Source organism: Felis catus, chromosome A1 (genome assembly GCF_018350175.1).
Source record: "Felis catus isolate Fca126 chromosome A1, F.catus_Fca126_mat1.0, whole genome shotgun sequence".
Lineage (NCBI taxonomy): Eukaryota > Metazoa > Chordata > Mammalia > Carnivora > Felidae > Felis > Felis catus.
The window spans coordinates 130,567,702-130,587,446 of record NC_058368.1 but is presented as its reverse complement, the minus strand read 5'-3'; the positions used below and the strand labels follow the sequence as shown (position 1 = coordinate 130,587,446).

The 19,745-nt window shown below is 36.7% G+C and overlaps 1 long non-coding RNA gene across 2 annotated transcripts in view; it reads right to left on the bottom strand.

Moving 5' to 3' along the window:
* LOC111561358 overlaps positions 1-19,745 on the bottom strand; it is a 63,996-nt gene that overhangs the window by 39,054 nt on the left and 5,197 nt on the right. For both annotated transcript variants that reach the window (XR_006600485.1, XR_002743870.2), the window contains one exon: positions 4,173-4,283. This is a non-coding gene — a long non-coding RNA (uncharacterized LOC111561358). The remainder of the gene's footprint in view (positions 1-4,172; positions 4,284-19,745) is intronic.

Genomic DNA, 19,745 nt, shown 5'->3' with positions numbered 1-19,745 from the left:
TGACAGAACAAAGCCTGATGCAGGACTCCATCTTAGGAACTGTGAGAACATGACCAGAGCTGAAATCAAGAGTTGGACGCTTAACCAACTGAACTTCTCAGGTGCCCCTGACCCATTGGTTGTTGACCAACATGTCATTTAGCTTCCATGGGTTTGTATATGTGTGTGTTTCTTGTAATTGCTATCTAGTTTCATAATGTTGTGGTGAGAAATGATGCTTGATATGATTTCAGTCTTCTGAAATATATTCAAACTTGTTTTATGGCCTAATACGTGATTTCCCCTGAGGATAGACCCATGTGCACTTGAAAAGAAGTATATTCTGTTTTTGATGGAATTTTCTGTATATACTTGTAAAGTCCATTTGGGCTAATGTGTCTTTCAAAGTCATTGTTTCCTTAATGATTTGCTGTCTGGATGATTTATCCTTTGATCTAAGTGGAGTTTTAAAGTGCCTTACTATTACTGTATTAGTCTTTTTTTCCTTTTATGTCTATTAATATTTGTTTTATATATTTAGGTACTCCACTGTTGGGTACATATCTATAAATGTTATATTCTCTTCTTGGATAGACCCCTTTACCATTATATAATGCCTTTGTCTCTTGTTAGAGTCTTTGTTTTAAAGTCTAATTTTTGATGAAAGCATTGTTACCTAGGGTTTGGGGGGGTGTTTTGTTTTCTACTTCTATTTGCGTGGAATATCTTTTTCCATTCCTTCACTTTCACTCTATGTCTTGAGGTCTGAAGTGAGTCCCTTGTAGGCAGAATATAGATGTTTCTTTTTAAAAATATACTCTGTCACGTATGTCTTGTGTTTAGAGCATTAGGACATTTACATTAAAATAACTATTGATCAGTACGTATTTATTGCCACTTTGTAAGTTGTTTACTGGTTTTCATAGTGTGTCTCTTTAATCACAAGAGAAGGAATAATCATCAATATTGTGCTTGGCTTTTTATTTTTTGTGTATCTCTTAAAGGCTTTTGTGTTCACAGTGAGGTTCATATGTAACATCTTACATATGTAGTAGTCTATATTAAGTTTATAGTCATTTAATTTTGTATCTATTCTGAAACCATTACATTTTGAGTCCCCTGTACCACATTTTATGTGTATGTTGGCATAGTTTATATGTTTTTAATTAGTGTTTTTTATTCCTAACGCTAGCTTTAGAAGTGATTATTCTACTACCTTTACTGCTTTTAGTTCTTTTTAAAAAGTTTTGTCTTATTCTTTTGTTGGGAGCATATCCTTATATACTATCATTTTGTTTGACCTTTTGTTTTCTATGACTTAGCCAAAACAGTTGTATCTCCTAAAATTGGAAAAATGGCCTTGTATAGGAATGTCCCCTGTGTCAACTGGGTGCTTTTGACATCTTTAGCTGTCTAGTTGGAGTTGTAGCTGGCATGGGCTGGGGGTCCTGGGGTATTCTGCACATGGATCATCCTGGTGGGATAGATGGAGCTGAAGTGGGCACAAGCCATGATGGTCCCCAGGTCCTGTGTGCACAGGGTGCCATAGCAGGATAGCTGACGTCGATTGGGTACAAGAATGGGGGCGCTCCCTTCTGGGGTGCTCCATGCAGCTGGGCATCCTGAGCTGAGACAGTGCAGGCTGAGGGCTCCTGGGTTACTCATCACAGCAAGTACCCTAGTGGGTGGATGTTTTTCCAGACTAGCGTGGAATAGTGGATCCTATGTCATTGAGCACTGGTGAGCCCGAGTGCAATGGCTGGAGCCATGGCAGGCACAAGCCATAAAATCCCTGAATGTTCTGGGCAGTGTGGTCCCAGGGCACTCTACACTAGGGGTGTCCTGGTGAGGGTACAGGCCTAGAGTGTTCTGGTGTGCTTTGTGCCTGTGTCATGTTGGTGAGATAGCTGGAGCTGTAGTGAGCATTGTCTAAGGAAGTCCCATTGTGCGCCTCACTGGAGGTCCCAGGGTGAAATGGCTAGAGCTGGTATAGGCTAGGTGCCCAGAACCTACTGATGCAGCAGGCTGGAGAGGAATCCCAGTTCCTGCTCTGTACTATCCAAGTGCAGGGGGTAAATGAACTGTGGCACTTGCTAGCCCCTCCAACCCTGGCAGGGTTCTAGCTATTTCCCTGCTATTTAGCAAAATTTTAGAGTCAGTTTCTTTATATTCTGGTTGTTATGTCAAACCACAGCCTCTTTTTTTGTGCCCCAGAGTAGATAAATCTGCTCATACCCCTAACTATCCCCTCCTGACTGCGGTGGCTGGGGTGGGTGTACAAGTCATGAATACTAATGAGTTTTTGTAAATACTCTTACTGTAAGAATGAGCAATCCAATCAATAATTAGGTATTTACCCATGAAAAATGCAAAAGTATGTCCACATGAAACCTGTGAGTCAATATTTATGACTGCTTCATTCATACTTTAAACTAGAAGCATTCCACATGTCCATCAGCAGGTGCATGGATAAATAATCATAGTATGTCCAGTCAATGAAATAATAGTGCTAAAAAGGAGTTTTCTCTTTTAAAGAACAACACAGGTATATCTTAAAGTATGATGCTAAGTGAAAAAAGAGCAGGATTTGATTTATATGGTATCCTGGAAAGGAAAAACTCTAGAAAGAAATATCAAATTAGTGGTTGACAAGGGCTCGTGAGTGGGGAGCACATTAATATAAATGCATGCAGGGAAACTTTTGGAGGTAATGAAAGTGTTTTGAGGTAGAGGTTACATGACTTTACACATTTGTCAAAATTGGCCAGAGGATTTATTTTACTCTATACTGGTTATACCTCAATAAAAGTAAGCTCCAAATAGATATATGAGACCTATAAAATGCCTAAATAAATGCTAAGATACATGTATAACCTTTAGGTATAGAAAGCGTGACTAAAGATGTAAATTATTTTTAAATTAGTCCTAAGATTCAGTGCAATTATAATCAAAATTTCCTGTAATTTCTCAGATGATTTCAAAAATTTACATCAGAGAACTAATGAGGTGACTTGGTTTCATCAAATATCAAGACTTATTATAAAGCTAAGGTGATTAGGATGTATGCTATTGTCTGAGGGAAAGAAAGACCAATAGGAAAAACACTCAAGTAGAGACTAAAGCCTTTGTGGGGCTTTTATATATACCAGGGTAGGAAGTAGATATATTATGTATATGATACAGACCTAAACGTGAACAAAAAATTAAAACTGTAATTTAGGCAGTGGAGGTTTTCCTTTAAAAGATATAAATCATAAGAGATGAGTAATTCTGACTCTAACATTTACAACTTCAACAGCACAGAGAGACCGGAAAATTAAAGGGAGAGAAGTAACCTAGAAAATACAACCAATATGTATTACAGACAGTGGAAAAACTCAGAATAATTCCTATCGGTCAGTAAGAATATAATCCAGTAGAAAATTGCCAAAGAATATGTTGTAACCCAAGAGAACACAATTAGGCAAATAAGGATGAAAACAGAGGCCACAATATTACTAGAAGTTGGGAAAATGCAAAACACAAGTAATGTAATTTCAAACCCATTATACTGACAGCATGTCCTACAAACTAAGAATTCAATTTCTTAGCACCCTCTCAAACCTATGTGCAAAAACTATGCACAGTGCAGCCAATAGAATTATTTGTAATAGAGAAAAACAAGACAACACAAATATCTATCAGTGAAGGGACAGAGAATTAAACCATAGTGCATATATCAATGTAATACTGTATACTACCAAAAGAACTAAGAATCACTAGTTCTAAATGTTTAATGGAGTAATTAAAAATCTTTAATGTGCAGAATGCAATACAGTTACAGATATTAAAAACACAGCAAGCAGATTGGTTTCTTTTCATGGATATATATGTACATAATAGAAATTTTAAAATTTAGACACCAGTATCCTAACCTAAGAATAGTGATTTCATTTTGAGGGAAGGGGTGGACAAAGTTGGCTTGTGTAGGGGGAACATAAGGAACTTTAACTGTATGTATGCTATTTTATTTCTTAAAAAAAATAAACGAGGCATGTAGGGACTAACTGGAAAGGTGACTAGTAGAGACAATGTGTAATGATTTGTCATTACTTGATGCACAGTACCAGTTCGCAATTTAAGGGGATCATGACATGGTATGGAATTTGGCAAACCATAAAATTTTGGACCTCACTTCATAAGTAGATATTTACCATTTCATCTTCAATCAAGGCTGATAACTTTCCAAGATTTTTGCTGTGTTGAGGGTGTTGAAATTCCTTCTTCCAAAGGGACAAGAAGATCCACTCAAGTACTTTCTCAAGCTCGGAGGAAATTAGAAGGAGGTTATTTTTACAAAAGTACTGGGGAGTCCTAACCACATTTGATTACTCTCCGTAATTTATTTTATTCTTGGATTTTTACATGAAATACATGACTTTGGAAATAGTCCATGCACACAATTCAAGACAATTACTAAAATATAAAGAACTCAAGAAATAGGGGCATTATGCTTCCATACTTGCAAACCCAAATGCTATCAGTTTTGTTTGCTATGTATGTGCCATTTTCAATATGTTACTTTTATATATCAGAGAAAATACTCATTGCACAAAAAATATTTACAGATGACAGGAATGCTAATCATTCTGCCTATTGTTGAGGACAAGTTAGGCTGATCTTTGAGAACTATGGTTCAATTAAAAAGCTACAGTGCATATGTATTCTGTAATGCTGATTCTTTGTCAATAGTCAAAATTACAAATGCAACTAAGTGAATGACAGTACTACATACTTTTCCTTATGATTTGTCAAGCGAGAGGCATGAAAACTGAGCCAAGATTACTTTTTAGTAAATAGTTCTGGGTCTTTTCAACATGAACCAATAGATAATCCAATCCTGTTCAGAATTGTAGGATTTAAGCCAATATAGTTTTGAGACCATCTAAAAAAAATGATTTTAGTTTAATAGTGGTCACTAGTTCTAACAGTTGAAAGCAGGGTCAGTATCTATTGATAAACCTTTTACTAGTTGATAAAAATAAATAAGCATAAATTAAGATACTAGTTATATTTCCAGTGTTCAGAAAAGATTCCTTTTTTTTTTCTTAGTTTATTTTGGGAGACAGAATCCCAAGCAGTATCTGGGCTGACAAAGCTCGGGGTAGTTCCCGCGAACCAGTGAGATTATGACCTGAGCCAATATCAAGAGTTGGATGCTTAATGGACTGTGGCAGCCAGATACCCCAAAGAAGAGTCTTTCAGAGAAACACTTCAGAAGACAGCCCTGTCCACCCATGCTATTTCAATCTGTGACAAGTCAGAAGTCCTTAGATTCTGACCTTTTCATAATAACTAGATGGAAAAACATCCCACAGTTGGGACAATAATGAGGTCTTGTACACACTTACATGAGGTTTTCAATCAGAAAGGCACAACAAAGGAAAATAAAATTTGTGAAAACTACATTATTATTAATAGCTTCCCCCACAAAGCAAAGGAGATGGGGAAACCCAAGTCATTGCTCTTAGTATTTTTCCTGACACTCCTGCAGACAAAGTATAGACATACTACCAAGAAATAGTCCGAAGTTACAGTGACTGTGCTTTAAAAGTGAGATATATTTTATTCTAAATCCATCCATACTGAATTATGCTATCAAGGTTATTGATGATGAAAATCTTGGTGAGCATCAAAGCTCAATAAAATTTCTTAGTGATCTAGTAGATTTGAGTTTCTGAAATCTGATTAGAATCATGTCAGTGGTTACTTTCTAAATCCGATCAAATTACTTTTGCCAAGGTCCAAAATTAGGATTTTACTTGCATTTAAACATTTTTTAGAATGCAGTTTCTACAAATTTTGCTTCTGCATAACACAGAGATGGACTATAAACAAATACTAAATACTTAAAGAGATTTTTACCCATGACACCTTTTTACACAAGTTTTTACTATGCATTAAGAAATGTAAGTGCTGGGTGCACCTGGGTGACTCAGTTGGTTGAGCCACTGACTTTGGCTCAGGTCATGATCTCATAGCTCCTGGATTTGAGCTCAGAATAAGGTTCCCTGCTGTTAGGGGTGGAGCTGCTTTGGATCCTCTCTCTGCCCCTCCCTCACTCATGTGTTTCTCTCTCTCTCAAAAATAACATTTAAAAATAAATTCAAATGCTAAAGTTTACAATTTAAATCTAACAATTTTATAACTCTAAAGGCAACTGAATGGAAAGATGCCAAAACAACTATAATGTCATAAATATCTTTCCTAACTTTTTTAGTATTTTTATGAAGGCACAATAAAAGGGGAAGTAATCAATGAAACACTGAGTCCAAATTTTGAACTCCAACTTTTAACCTCCAAGGCTCATGTAAATAAATTCTCTTCCTGCTATTAAGGCATATGAGAGAGCTTGTGTTCACTGCTCCAGGGTCTGTACTCACTCTTTCCTACCAAAAACCTTATTGGGACTATTAGGCCAATTCTTAATCTCATGGTTATCACAGACCACATGCGGATGCCCAAATTCATAGGAAAGTGACTGTTAGGAGTAAGGTTTTGACAGTAAAGCTAACGGTATATAGTTCTAGTATATATGGGTTGTGGAATTCTCCGAAGAGTAGGGTTGTTGTGAGGATGTTTATTATGATAATGTTTGCATATGCCTTTATGAAGAATAGGATGAAGGGACCTGCTGTATATTCAAAGTTGAATCTGGAAGTGAATTCTGATTCTCCTTCTGTTAGATCGAATGGAGCCCAATTTGTTTCCGCTAATATTCAGATGAATCATATTATGGCCAACCGTCATGCGGAAGGATTACTCATGTGTGTTCTTGGGTGATAATGTAGCTAGTGTGAAGGACCCATTTATTAGCAATACTGATAGGAGAATAATGGCTAATGTGACTTCGTATGAGATTGTTTGGGCTAGGGCTGGTAGAGCTCCAATTACAGCATATTTTAAATTTGAGACTCATCCTGATCATAGGATTGAGTAAACGGCAAGCCTTGATATAGCTAGTATGAATAGTACTTCTAGTTTATGTTGATAAAGTGATATGGTATGGGTAGAGGAATATGTGGTTAGGGCTAGGATGGGTGCTATAATGAATATGGATATAGAGGATGTGACAGGTCAGAGGGGTTCTTTGGTGACGAGTTTTATGGTGTCTGCAGTGGGTTGAAGCAGATCATATGGCCCTACCATGTTTTGTCCTTTGTGAAGTTGTACATGTCCTAATACCTTATGTTCGACTAATGTTAGAAAAGCTACTGTGAGGAGGATAGGAATGATTAATGAAAGAATATTAATTATAACCATGTTGTTAGGGAGAGGATTTGAACCGATTCATATGTTGAAATCTAATCCCCAATGTGATGGTATTTAGAGTGGGATCTTTGAGAAGTAATTAAGTCATGAGGGTAGAGCCCTTGTGAATGGTGTTAGTGCCTTTATGAGAAGAGGCAGGAGAGCTAGCTACTCTCTTTCCATTGTTTAAGGACAACAGTGAGATGTCTGCAGGGCAATATACTATCTGGAAGAGGGTCCTTACTAGAACCTGACTGTGCTAGCACCTTAATCTTGAGTCCAAGATTGCCACAACTGTAAGAAATTTCTATTGTTTGTAAAACTCACCCAGTGTAGACTACTGTGTTATAGCAATCCAAACTAACAAGATGCTAGTTTTCCATTCATTTAATTATACTTTTCAGAAATATAGACGATGTTCTGCAGTTCAGCCAGTTTCTGAGCCTTGTACGTGTTGTAATTATAAGGAAACTTTAACTTCTCATTTAACAATCATTCCAGCAATTGTGCATTTACAGATGCCAAAATAAATTATGTCAGCCCAATAATAGCTATATACACTTGCTCCTTTTTTAAGAAACACATTCTTATTGAAGGTAATGGTACTTAACAGAAAATATACTTGCTTATGATCTCAAAAAGGCTCATTTATAATCCTCACTCTATCCCTTGCCATCTGAGTGACCTTGGTAAGTTATTTAATGTGTTTAAGTTACATTTGGTTGATATTTTAAAAGGAAATGATGATATCTTATAACAATAGGTCTCAAACTTGAGTTGCATCAAAATCACCTAGAGACCTTGGGGCACCCGGGTGGCTCAGCATCCCACTTCAGCTCATGTCATGATCTCATGGTCCTTGAGAGCTCACTTAGGATCCTCTGTCCCCTTTCTCTCTCTGCTCTTACCTGTCTCTCTCCAAACCAAATAAAAAGAAAATCACCTGGAGACCTTATAATATCACCAATTATTGTGTTCTGCGTCTAGAGAGTCTGCTTCAGTGTAATTCAAAAATTTGCATTTCTAACAAGTTTACAGGTAATGCTGCTGCTCTTTCAAACACTACCATTGCCCTCCAAGATGAGATTTGAAATACAACTCACAAATCACATATAATTACTGGCTTCTTTTGTTGTTACTTATTTTCTTATAGAAATAGCATACGCTCATTTCACAATTTAAAAAGCTAAAAATTAAAATAATCCAGAATACTACCACGAACCTGTAACAAATATAATTGGGTCTTTTCACTATTAGTCACCTTAACTAGCATTTCCACCTATGTGTGTTAGTTCTTCCTCTTCCTCACTGAAAGGCTATGAATCTGTACCTGTGCCCCTTAAAATCCTACACTTTCTTCAATACTGAGTACATCTTTTACCTTCTGTATGTTTCTTAGCATGTCCTTGATAGAGCTTTTATTTCTTTCATCTATATTCTTGAACCAAATGGAAATATGAAAACAAAAGCCCTCAAAAATTGTGGTTCCACACTCCTTATTGTTAAGAAAACAGGATGCATAGTGGTTGACCAAAGAAGTGAAAGCTAATATTCGCATGAGTTAGATAAATTTGTTTCTATAAACTGCCACTAATCATTTGGCCTGTTTCAAACATCTAAATCTGTCCACCTGCTCAACTCTCACTTTGTCAAAATTTCCAATTTCGCAGGACCAGATGTTTCATTGGATTTTCTGCCCACTTTGGGTATACATGTCGATGGGCTAAGTGCAACAAAAATTATAATGAGCTTACAGCTGTGTTCAAAGTTCATTCCCAAACTACATGTAAGGAACAGAATTCTGTTTATATATACTGCAGTGACTTATGTTTCATGGTCTCACTATGAACACACATTTGTTTTTAATTTAAAGTGAACCTTCAAATTCCAGTTGTTTTTTCTGGTCATTATACTGATCCAGTTCATTATAGCTCCTTCTGAGAAGATTATATAAAAATAGAATTTCTCAGGGGTGGATCAAACAGATTATGCTATCACCCAAGTAGCATGTGCTGCTTACTGAAAGGATCACCAGTAAAAGTATAAACCCAGGCTTCCTCAATGCAGAAAAGCTACTTTATGTTTCCATTATTCATTCTTTTATGCTTTTTTTTAAATATCAAAATGGTATTACCGTGTTACTGTGCTCAACATTTATTCCTAATGGTCTTATTAGGCTACTGAGTCATGTTGCTTAAGAATTATTCTTCCAGTGGAGAATTGGTACTGTAGTTCATTTTTTCCTGATATTGAAAAATGTATATTCAACAAACTATGAAAGTCTGCATATCCTTCAATCTAATAAATCCACCTCTTGGTTCTGGTTCAAGATAGTGATACACAAAGATCTTAAACTCACCTCCTTCCATGGATAACCCCTATCTATAGTGAAATGTGGAACATTGCCCTTTGGGGATAAAATACATGGAAGCAGGTAGGAAAGGCTGAGACACAGGTTTCTCAGCATAGGAACCCACATTAGGAAGACTGGCACATGAGAGAGATTGCCCCCAAATATCTGGCTTTGAAAACCAACCTGTGAGTCTGTGGTGAACTAAGTAATTGGCCTTAAAGTGCTTGTATGCAGACCCCTGTGCTCCAGTGCCCAACACAGAAGCGGTCCTTTGAAATTTGCTTCTTTTAAAGCATTAGTCCGCTGTACTCTCCAGGGATGAAGGCTGCAGCCACCATCTTCCTGCTCTTCCTCTGATTTCTGAAAAAGCTACCACCTTCAGTGTACAGAAAGAAGCAACGGACATAGGAACCCAGTCTTTCTGTGAAAGAGGCTTAGGACCTTATCATGGTAGCTGAGATCTAATTAAACACATATCTAGGGGCTGATGACAAGCTTTCCAGAGACTTTTCAAGGTGGGCACAATCCTCACATCCACCCATTGTCACTTAGCACCAGTATCTCTTGGAGGCAATCTCTTGTATGTGTCTGGTGTTCTGGGTTTTGCAGCTGCCACCCAAGGAACACCCCCTATTCTCCTGGATCTGATGCCTGTGGGGGTTTGTGTTACTAGGTCCCATGACAGTGTAACCAGAGAGACAATTTTTGCAGGCTACCACCCCAGGGCACTGCACAGATTGAAACACATCCCCAGCCTTTCTGTGGAAGAGGCCTAATCACGTGTTCTGGAACTATGGCTTTCGAGGCAGGCTTCAGAAATAGCACACATCTAGGAACACTTGTTTGGAGCTCCATTTTTATGACTGCTACCCCATGGGTACTTCTAAATTGCTTGTTTCTGGTGGCCAGTGGCATTTCTCTTGTGGCCTTACAGAATTGGATAGATTTGCATTCTTTTTAAAAGCTGCTGCCTGAGGCCTGCACTCCAATCAAGCTTAATCTAGGAGTTAAGATTCCCACCCCCTCTGAAACACTGCCTGGTTTTGGTACACATTCAACTCCTGGGAACTATTAAAAATAAAATTGGCTATTTGGATATGTACAAATATGTACATATTTTCAAACACCTGCTTGAAAGACAACCAGGAGCTGAGGCAGGGTTGAATGATCAGGTTCATCTTTTACACAAGGCACGGTTTAAAACTGGGAGAGAAGGCAGTTTCTTCTAACGCATATGGACCACAAGAGTCAAGCAATATAAACAAACAGAGAAATGTGTTCCAAATTAAAAAAAAAAAAAAGAGACATCAGAAAAGAAAACCAAAAATAAAGATACTCACCAAATTTTGGAAATGATGAACAGTAAAAAGTTCAACAAAGAGATAAACAGAAACAAGTACAAACAAGATGTCACAGAGCTCAAGTATACAATAACTGAACTGAAATATACATGACAGGGGTTCAACAGTAGACTAGATTCAGCAGGGACTTAGGGTACAAAACTCAGCTGACAAGCATTCACATTGCAGGAGCTGAAGAAGACAGAAAATTGCTTTAAAAAAATAACTGAAAACTTCCCTAAACTGAGGAAGCAAACAGATATCCAGATCCAGGTGACCCAAATAGTAACAAGATCAAAAAAGACCTATACAATGACACATTAAAGTTAAAATGTAAAAAGTTTAAGGCAGGAGACCATCTTAAAAGCAAGAGAAAAACTATTTGTTACAGACAAAGGAACCCATATAAGAAATAAGCAGATTTTTTAGAAGAAAAATATGGCAGGCAAGATGGGAGTGGCATGATACATTTAATGTGCTAAAAGGAAATAATTCCCAACCAATAATTCTCTACCCAGTGAAGTTTTTCAGAAGTGAAGGAGAGTAACCAGTTTTCTAGAAAAGCAAAAGCTAAGGGAGTTCATTACCACTAAACTAGTCTTACAGTAAACATGGTAAGCTGCAAAGAAAGGGAACTAATTAGTAACAAAAATTAGGTAAGTATAAACCTCACTGGTAAAGGTGAGTACATAGTTAAAATAGTGGATTAATCATTTATAAAGCTGGTATAATGATTAAAAGAGAAAATAAGAAAAAATAATAGTGAAGGTATACACAAGAGTAAACGATATAAAATTGGACATAAAAAACATAATGTGTGTGTGGCAGGAGACAAGAGAGTGAAAATGTAAAGCCTTAGAATGTGTTCACTTAAGCTGTTATCAACTTAAAATAGACTACTATAAGTTCATATATATACGCCTTATGGTAAACACAAAGCAAAAACCTGTAATAGAGGGCCAAAAGAGAAAGGAATCTAAGCATACCACTAGAGAAAGTCCTAAGACCACCAAAAAAGAAACCAAGAGATGAAGGAGAGGATCCACCAAACAGCTAGAAAACAGTAAAAATGCCAACAAATACATGCCTATCAATAATTATTTTAAAAAGGGTGGCTGAATGGATAATAATAATAATGCTCCATATGCTGCCTATAAGAGAAGCACTACTGGGGTGCCTGGGTGACTCAGTCAGTTGAGTGTCTGACTCCAGCTTAGGTTATGATCTCATGGTTCCTGAGTTCCAACCCCGCATGGAGCTCTGTGCTGACAGCTCAGAGCCTGGAGCCTGCTTCGGATTCTGTGTCTCCCTCTCTCTCTCTCTGACCCTCCCCTGCTTGTGCACCTGATCTCTCTCTCTCTCAAAAATAGATAAACATTAAAAAAAGAGAGAGACGAGAGAGAATCACTACAGACTTAAGGAAACACAAGATTTGAAAGTGAAGGGATGGAAGAAGGTATTTCACGCAAATGGAAACAAAACAAAAATTGGGATAGCTATCCTTACACAAAACAGACTTTAAAATACGGACAATAAAGGAGTGCCTGGGTGGCTTAGTTGGTTAGACTTCAGCTCAGGTCATGACCTCACCGTTTGTGGGTTTGAGCCCCGTATCGGGCTCTATGCTGACAACTCAGAACCTGGAGCCTGTTTCAGATTCTGTGTCTCCCTCTCACTCTGCCCCTTCCTCTGTCTCAAAAATAAACAAACATTAAAAAAAATAGAAATAAAATATAGACAGTAAGAATAGAAAAAGAAAGGCATTGCATCATGATAAAGAGGTCAATCCAAGAAGAAAGAATTTATAAACATGTATGTACTCAACATGGGGTATCTAAATATATAAAGTAAATGTAAATAGACCTAAAAGGGGAAATAGCAATGTTATAATAGTTGGGAACTTTAATTCCCCCCTTGAATCAATAAATGGATAATCCAGACAGAAAATCAATCAGGAAACAATGACTTTAAATGACACATTGTAACAGATGGATTTAAAAGATGTGTGCAGAACATTCCATGTAAAAACACCAGAACATTCTTTCAAGTGCCTAGTCATTCTCCAGTACAGTCATTCATTATGCCACAAAGCAAGTCTTAACTAAATTTAAGCAGGCTGGAGTCTTAGCAAGCATCTTCTCTGACCATTATGGTATGAAACTAAAAATCAATCATAAGAAATAAATTTGAAAATACTAAAATAAGTGGAAGTTAAACAGCACGGCACTTAAGAATTAATGGGTCAGCAAAGAAATCCAGTAAAAAAAAAAAAAAGTACCTCGAGATTAATGAAAATGGAAATCCAGTATACCTAAATTTGTAGAATTCATCAAAAGCAGTTCCAAGAGAGAAGCTCATAGCAATGAATGCCTACCTAAAAAAAATTATTTTTCAAATAACCTAATTTTATACCTCAAGTAAGGAGAAAGAGCCCAACATTAGTACAAGAAAGGCAGTAACAAAAATTGCAGCAGAAATAAATAGAACAAACAAACAAAAAAATAGAAGAGCTGCAAAAACAACAGCTGGTTCTTGGACAAATAAAATCCATTAACCTTTAGGTAAACTCACCAAGAGAAAAAGAGGACTCAAATACAATTAGAAATTAAAGAGATATCACAACAGATATAAGCATCATAAAAGGCAACTATAAAGAATTCTATGGCTACAAATTGAACAACCTATAGAAAAGAAGTAATTCCTAGAAACTTACTAGCTTTCAAAAATCATGATGTAATACAAAGTATGAACAGACCAATTACTACTATGGAAAATTATTCAGTAAGCAAAAACCTTGCAACAAACAAAAGTCCGAGAGCAGATGGCTTCAGTGGTGAATTCTACCAAAATTTTCAAAAACAGTTAATTCCAATCCTTCTAAAACTCTTTGAAGAAAGAGGGATGTTTCATACATTTTATAAGGCCATCCTTACCATGATTCCAAAACTAGCCAAGGACACCACAAGAAAAGAAAGTTATGGGCAGATATTTCTGATGATCATAGATACAAAAATTGCCCACAAAATATTTGTAACATGAATTCAGCAATACACTGAAAAGAAGAGGTGTAATATGTTGCAAGGATTGAAGAATGATTCAGTATTTGCCAATCAGTCAATATGATACACCCCATTAACAAAATGAAGTATAAAAACCATATGATTATCTCAGTAGTCACAGAAAAAGCATGTGACAAAAGTAAGGATTCATTTTTTATAAAAACCCTCAACAAGTGGCCATAGAGGGAATGCACCTCAACATAATAAAGGCCATGATCACAAGTCCAAAGCTAATATCATACTCAGCAATGAACTTTTCCCCGAATATAAAAATGAGACCAGGATGCCCAGTCTCACCACCTTTATTCAACATTGCATTGGAAGTGCCAGGCAAAGCAATTACCCAAAAAAGACAAAAAAGTCATTGTAATTGGAAAGGAAGAAGTAAACTTACACTCTCTGCAGATGACATGATCCATTATATAAAAAACCCTAAAGATTCCACTAAAAAAAAAAACACTTGGATCAAATAAATAAATTGAGTGAACTTGCAGGATACAAAGTCAATATACAGAACTCTTGTGTTTCTATATAGTATTAACAAACTATCAGAAAGGAGAATTAAGAAAAGCAATCCTGGACTACTTTCTTACACCATACACAAAAATAAACTCAAAATGGATGAAAGACCTAAGTGTAAGACAGGAAGCCATCAAAATCCTCAAGGAAAAAGCAGGCAAAAACCTCTCTGATCTTGGCCGCAGCAACTTCTTACTCAACACGTCTCCAAAGGCAAGGGTAACAAAAGCAAAAATGAACTACTGGGACCTCATCAAAATAAAAAGCTTCTGCATAGCAAAGGAAACAATCAGCAAAACTAAAAGGCAACCGACAGAATGGGAGAAGATATTTGCAAACGACATATGAGATAAAGGGTTAGTATCCAAAATCTATAAAGAACTTGTCAAACTCAACACCCAAAAAACAATCCAGTGAAGAAATGGGCAAAAGACATGAATAGACACTTCTCCAAAGAAGACTCCAGATGGCCAACCGGCACATGAAAAAATGCTCAACATCACTCATCATCAGGCAAATACAAATCAAAACCACAATGAGATAACACCTTACACCTGTCAGAATGGCTAACAGTAACAACTCAGGCAACAACAGATGTTGGCGAGGATGCAAAGGAAGAGGATCTCTTTTGCATTTTTGGTGGGAATGCAAGCTGGTGCAGCCACTCTGGAAAACAGTATGGAGGTTCCTCAAAAAACTAAAAATAGAATTGCCCTACAACCCAGCAATTGAACTACTAGGCATTCTTCCAAGGGATACAGGTGTGCTGTTTCGAAGGGACATGTGCACCACCATGTTTATAGCAGCACTATCAACAATAACCAAAAATTATGGAAAGAGCCCAAATGTCCATCTATGGATGAATGGATAAAGAAGATGTGGTATATATATACAATAGAGTATTTTGACTCAGCAATCAAAAAAATGAAATCTTGCCATTTGCAACCACGTGGATGGAACTGGAGGGTATTATGCTAAGTGAAATTAGTCAGAGAAAGACAAATCATATGACTTCACTCATATGAGGACTTTAAGAGACAAAACAGATGAACATAAGGGAAGGGAAACAAAAATAATGTAAAAACAGGGAGGGGGACAAGACAGAAGAGACTCATAAATATGGAGAACAAACTGAGGGTTACTGGAGGGGTTGTGGGAAGGAGGATGGGCTAAATGGGTAAGGGCCATTAAGGAATCTACTCCTGAAATCATTGGTGCACTAGATGCTAATTTAGATGTAAATTTTAAAAAAGAAAAAAGAAAAAAAGATAATGATCCTATTTATAATTAAATCAAAAAGAATAAAATACTGAGGAATTAAAAAAAAATACCTGGGAATAAATTTAACGAAGGAAATGAATAAAAAATTGAATATGTTAATAAATAGAAAAATGTTCTATACTTATGGATTCAAAGAGTTAGTGTTGTTAAAATGTTCATACTAGCCAAAGCCATTTACAGATTCAATATAATCCTGACAAAAATTCGAATAGCATTTTTCACAAAAATAGAACAAATAATCCTAAAATATGTATGGAATCACGGAAAATCTGAAATAGCCAAATCAATTCTGAGAAAGAAAAGCAAAGCTGGAGGCATCATGCTCCCTAGTGTCAAATTATATTACAACAATATAGTCATCAAAACAGTATGGCATTGGCCTAAACACAGACAGATGGATCAGTAAAACAGAATAGAAGTCCACAAATAAACTCATGCTTATTTGTTCAATTTAAGACAAAGATGCCAAGAATATACAATGAGGAAAGGCAGGATCTTCAATAAATGGTGCTGGGAAAACTGGACAACTACATGCAAAATAATGAAAATGGAACCCTACAAACATACAAAAAAACCCCATACACAAAAAAACCCATACAAAAAAAAATTAAAAATGAATAAAGAATGAATGTAAGACCTGGAACTATAAAACTTGTAGAAGAAAACATAGGTAGTAACCTCCCTAACAATGACATTAGTGAGGATTTTTTTTTATTTGACACCAAAAGCAAAGACAACAAAATCAAAAACCAAATGGGACTACCTCAATCTAAAAAGTCTCTGTACAGCAAGGAAAGTCAATAAAATGAAAATGCAACCTACTGAATGAGAGAAAATATTTGCAAATTATATATCTGATAAGCAGTTATCCCAAAATACACAAGGAACTCTTACAAGTCAATAGCAATAACAAAAAGATGTTCAATATCACTAATCATCAGGGAAATGCACAGAACGCTTTCAATTATGAGTAACAATTTACCTATTTCAATCTGGCTTGAATCAATAAGGAAATGTCATGGCTCATAGAGTTAAGTCTAAAGAATGTAAATACTCAACAATATTTTAGCCAAGTCTTCAGCTCCATTATTCTGTAATTCTCTAAGTTCTTTTTTCCTCCACATGGTGGCTTCATCTTTAAACTAGATTTCCTCATGGTCACAATTACTGGTGAAATATAAGCATTATACCAGAATGTGATGTGTATCATAGGCAGTCACTAAGAAGAGGTTGTGGAGACAGTAGTTTCACCCTTTTATATAGCCAAGCACTTAGTCCATCAAGACATGTCTTCCTATAGTTCATCCTAAATTCACTTGGTAATTGCAATGGCTGTGTTAGTGAATTAGCTTTATCCAAAGGAATAACAAACTTCCCCTATCTTTAAGACAACAAATAATTTTGCAACTTGGAGTGAACCAAACTTCTGAAGTTGGGCTCCTACTCTCTCACATAAACTGGAAGTTGAGAGGTAATCATCAAGAATGATCACATCCCTAACATCCAACTGCCAGGTCCTAGAAGAAGACATTCTGGGGTTACAAAGCTGGTCTAAGACTTATTTAGTTTTTAAGTATTTATATTCATCTCGAAGAGACAGAGAAAAAACTTACAAGGTTCCTGAAGTAAATGCTCTAGGAAAAGGAAGTAGGAAAGTCTCTTCCCTTATTTTCAACAGGGAGGATTAAGCCTCTGAATTTTTATTTTTCCTACACAACGACGCTTCCGGTCCCAATCTGGACAACGTGCATCCTTACCCAGGTTGAGAGAGGTGGGAAAGTGAAAAGAGAGGATTATCTTTCCCCTCAAAAGAGCAAAATCCTTTCTCTGTAGTCTGAAGGAATATATCTAGTATAAAAAGAAGAAGGACAAGGAGAAGGAGGAGAAGGAGAAGAAGAAAAAAACAACTATGTACTTGTTGGTTTACAAGTGTTGAACTTGTTTATTACCAATTTCTTAAATACCCACACAGGTGGCAAACAATCAGGACTGGAGCAAAGAGGAAAGTCCATCCACCAGGAAATCAGGAGTATATTTGGAGACAAATTCTCAGACTCTCATCCCATGGAAACTTCTTTACCCCCGCCTGCCTTCAAATTGGTGTTAAGGAGATACACCTGTGTGTCAGTGGTGCTGCTCCTGCCTGGTACCATCTCAGACTGCCTTTAAAGCTGTGGTTCACTATTTTGATATCGTAAGTAAGGGTAAATCATCTTTTGTGGGTGAATTTTCTTTTCTTTGCTTTCTTTTTTTTTTTTAACGATTATTCACCTTTGAAAGACAGAGAGAGACAGAGTGGGAATGGGGAAGGGGCAGAGAGACAGGGAGACACAGAATTCGAAGCAGGCTCCAGGCTCCAAGCTGTCAGCACAGAGCCCGATGCGGGGCCCGAACTCAACAGACCACAAGATCATGACCTGAGCTGAAGTTGGCCGCCCAGCTGACTGAGCCACCCAGGTGCCCTGAATTTTCTATTAAGTAATGGCTACAAGTTACTAGAACCAAGAGAAGTGATAAAGGAAATTACACAGAAAAATTTTGTTTCAAAACTGATACACAAGAGAGACCATAATTAAATACCTATAAATATTTTCTATTATGTTTTACTAACCCCCCTCACTTAGGTTCAGTAGGGTATGTTTTCTCCAAAGGTGCTGCTTTGAATGAGATCTTATATATTTGAATGTAATGAGTGATAAAATCCCAGTTGTAAACAAAATTTGATACTTTACAATAAGGGTAATCACTATTTTTAGTGTATTAAACATTAAATATAATTTTCCCTACTATGAATATTATAAACTAGTGGTTTATCATGCTAAATATCTTAACATTTAATGTCATCTTTTGCAAGTCTTTATAAATTTAAACCTCTCTGGCAGGCTGGCTAAATCCTGAAATACCACCTTTTGTGGATATCACAGCTATAAAATGTTATTTGGCTGGATTGTTGCACTTAGTGGTGCTGGCATCTAGACATTTTAATGCATCCTGCTGCAGTAATAAAGGATACAACTATTGATTCCAAAACTACAAAATGATGTTTTAAAAACGATAGGATTTCAGTGGATTTAGTCATGCCTTTATGTTCCTCTGTGATGCTTAGTTTTATGTGTCAACTTGACTGGCCCACAGGATGCCCAGGTATGTTGTTAAACTTGTTGGGGATACATCTGTGAATGTGTTTTGGAGGAGATTAGCATTTGAATTGGTAGACTCAGATTTACTAAAAATGATTGCCTTTTCCATTGTAGTTGGGCTTCATCTACTCTGTTGAAAGCCCGAATAGAATAAGAAGAGTAAAGGAGAGTTCCCTGTCTTCCCACCTGTCTGAGCCGGAACACTGGTCTTCTCTGACTGGAAATAAATAGGTACATCTATTGATCTTACTGATTTGGTTTTTCTGGAGACCTCTAATACAGGTATGATGAGAGAAAAGGAAAAGTGCACTTAAAGTAAGAGGTGTTGTTTTTCAGTATTACATGCAGTTTTACATGCACAAATCTCTGTAGCTGTTGTTGTTATAGTTTGTTTAATCATTAGGGTGTAATTTTGGATTCAAACTTCTCAGACAACTTCAATTCTAGAATTTTTCAGTTTGGTAATTTTGACAGACACATTTCTTCTTAGGGGTTATAAGACTGCTTTACTAAAATCCATTGTTACGTGGAATAGATGTGCTCAGATGAACTTTTTCTTTACTTAAAACTGTACTCTACCTGATCCCACCAAGAACAGGTTCCTGGTTGTTTTGCTCTCCTTTGGGACTGTTACCAAGTGTTCTTTTCTTCTAAACAGTATAGCCTTCTGTAATTTTGTCTTATCAATGTGCTAATCCTGAGAGCAGTATTGTTCTCAGGTCCTCACATCGCTGGAGGATTCTGGCCTTGTTTTGCCTGGACCTTTCCACTACCTTTTGGCAGG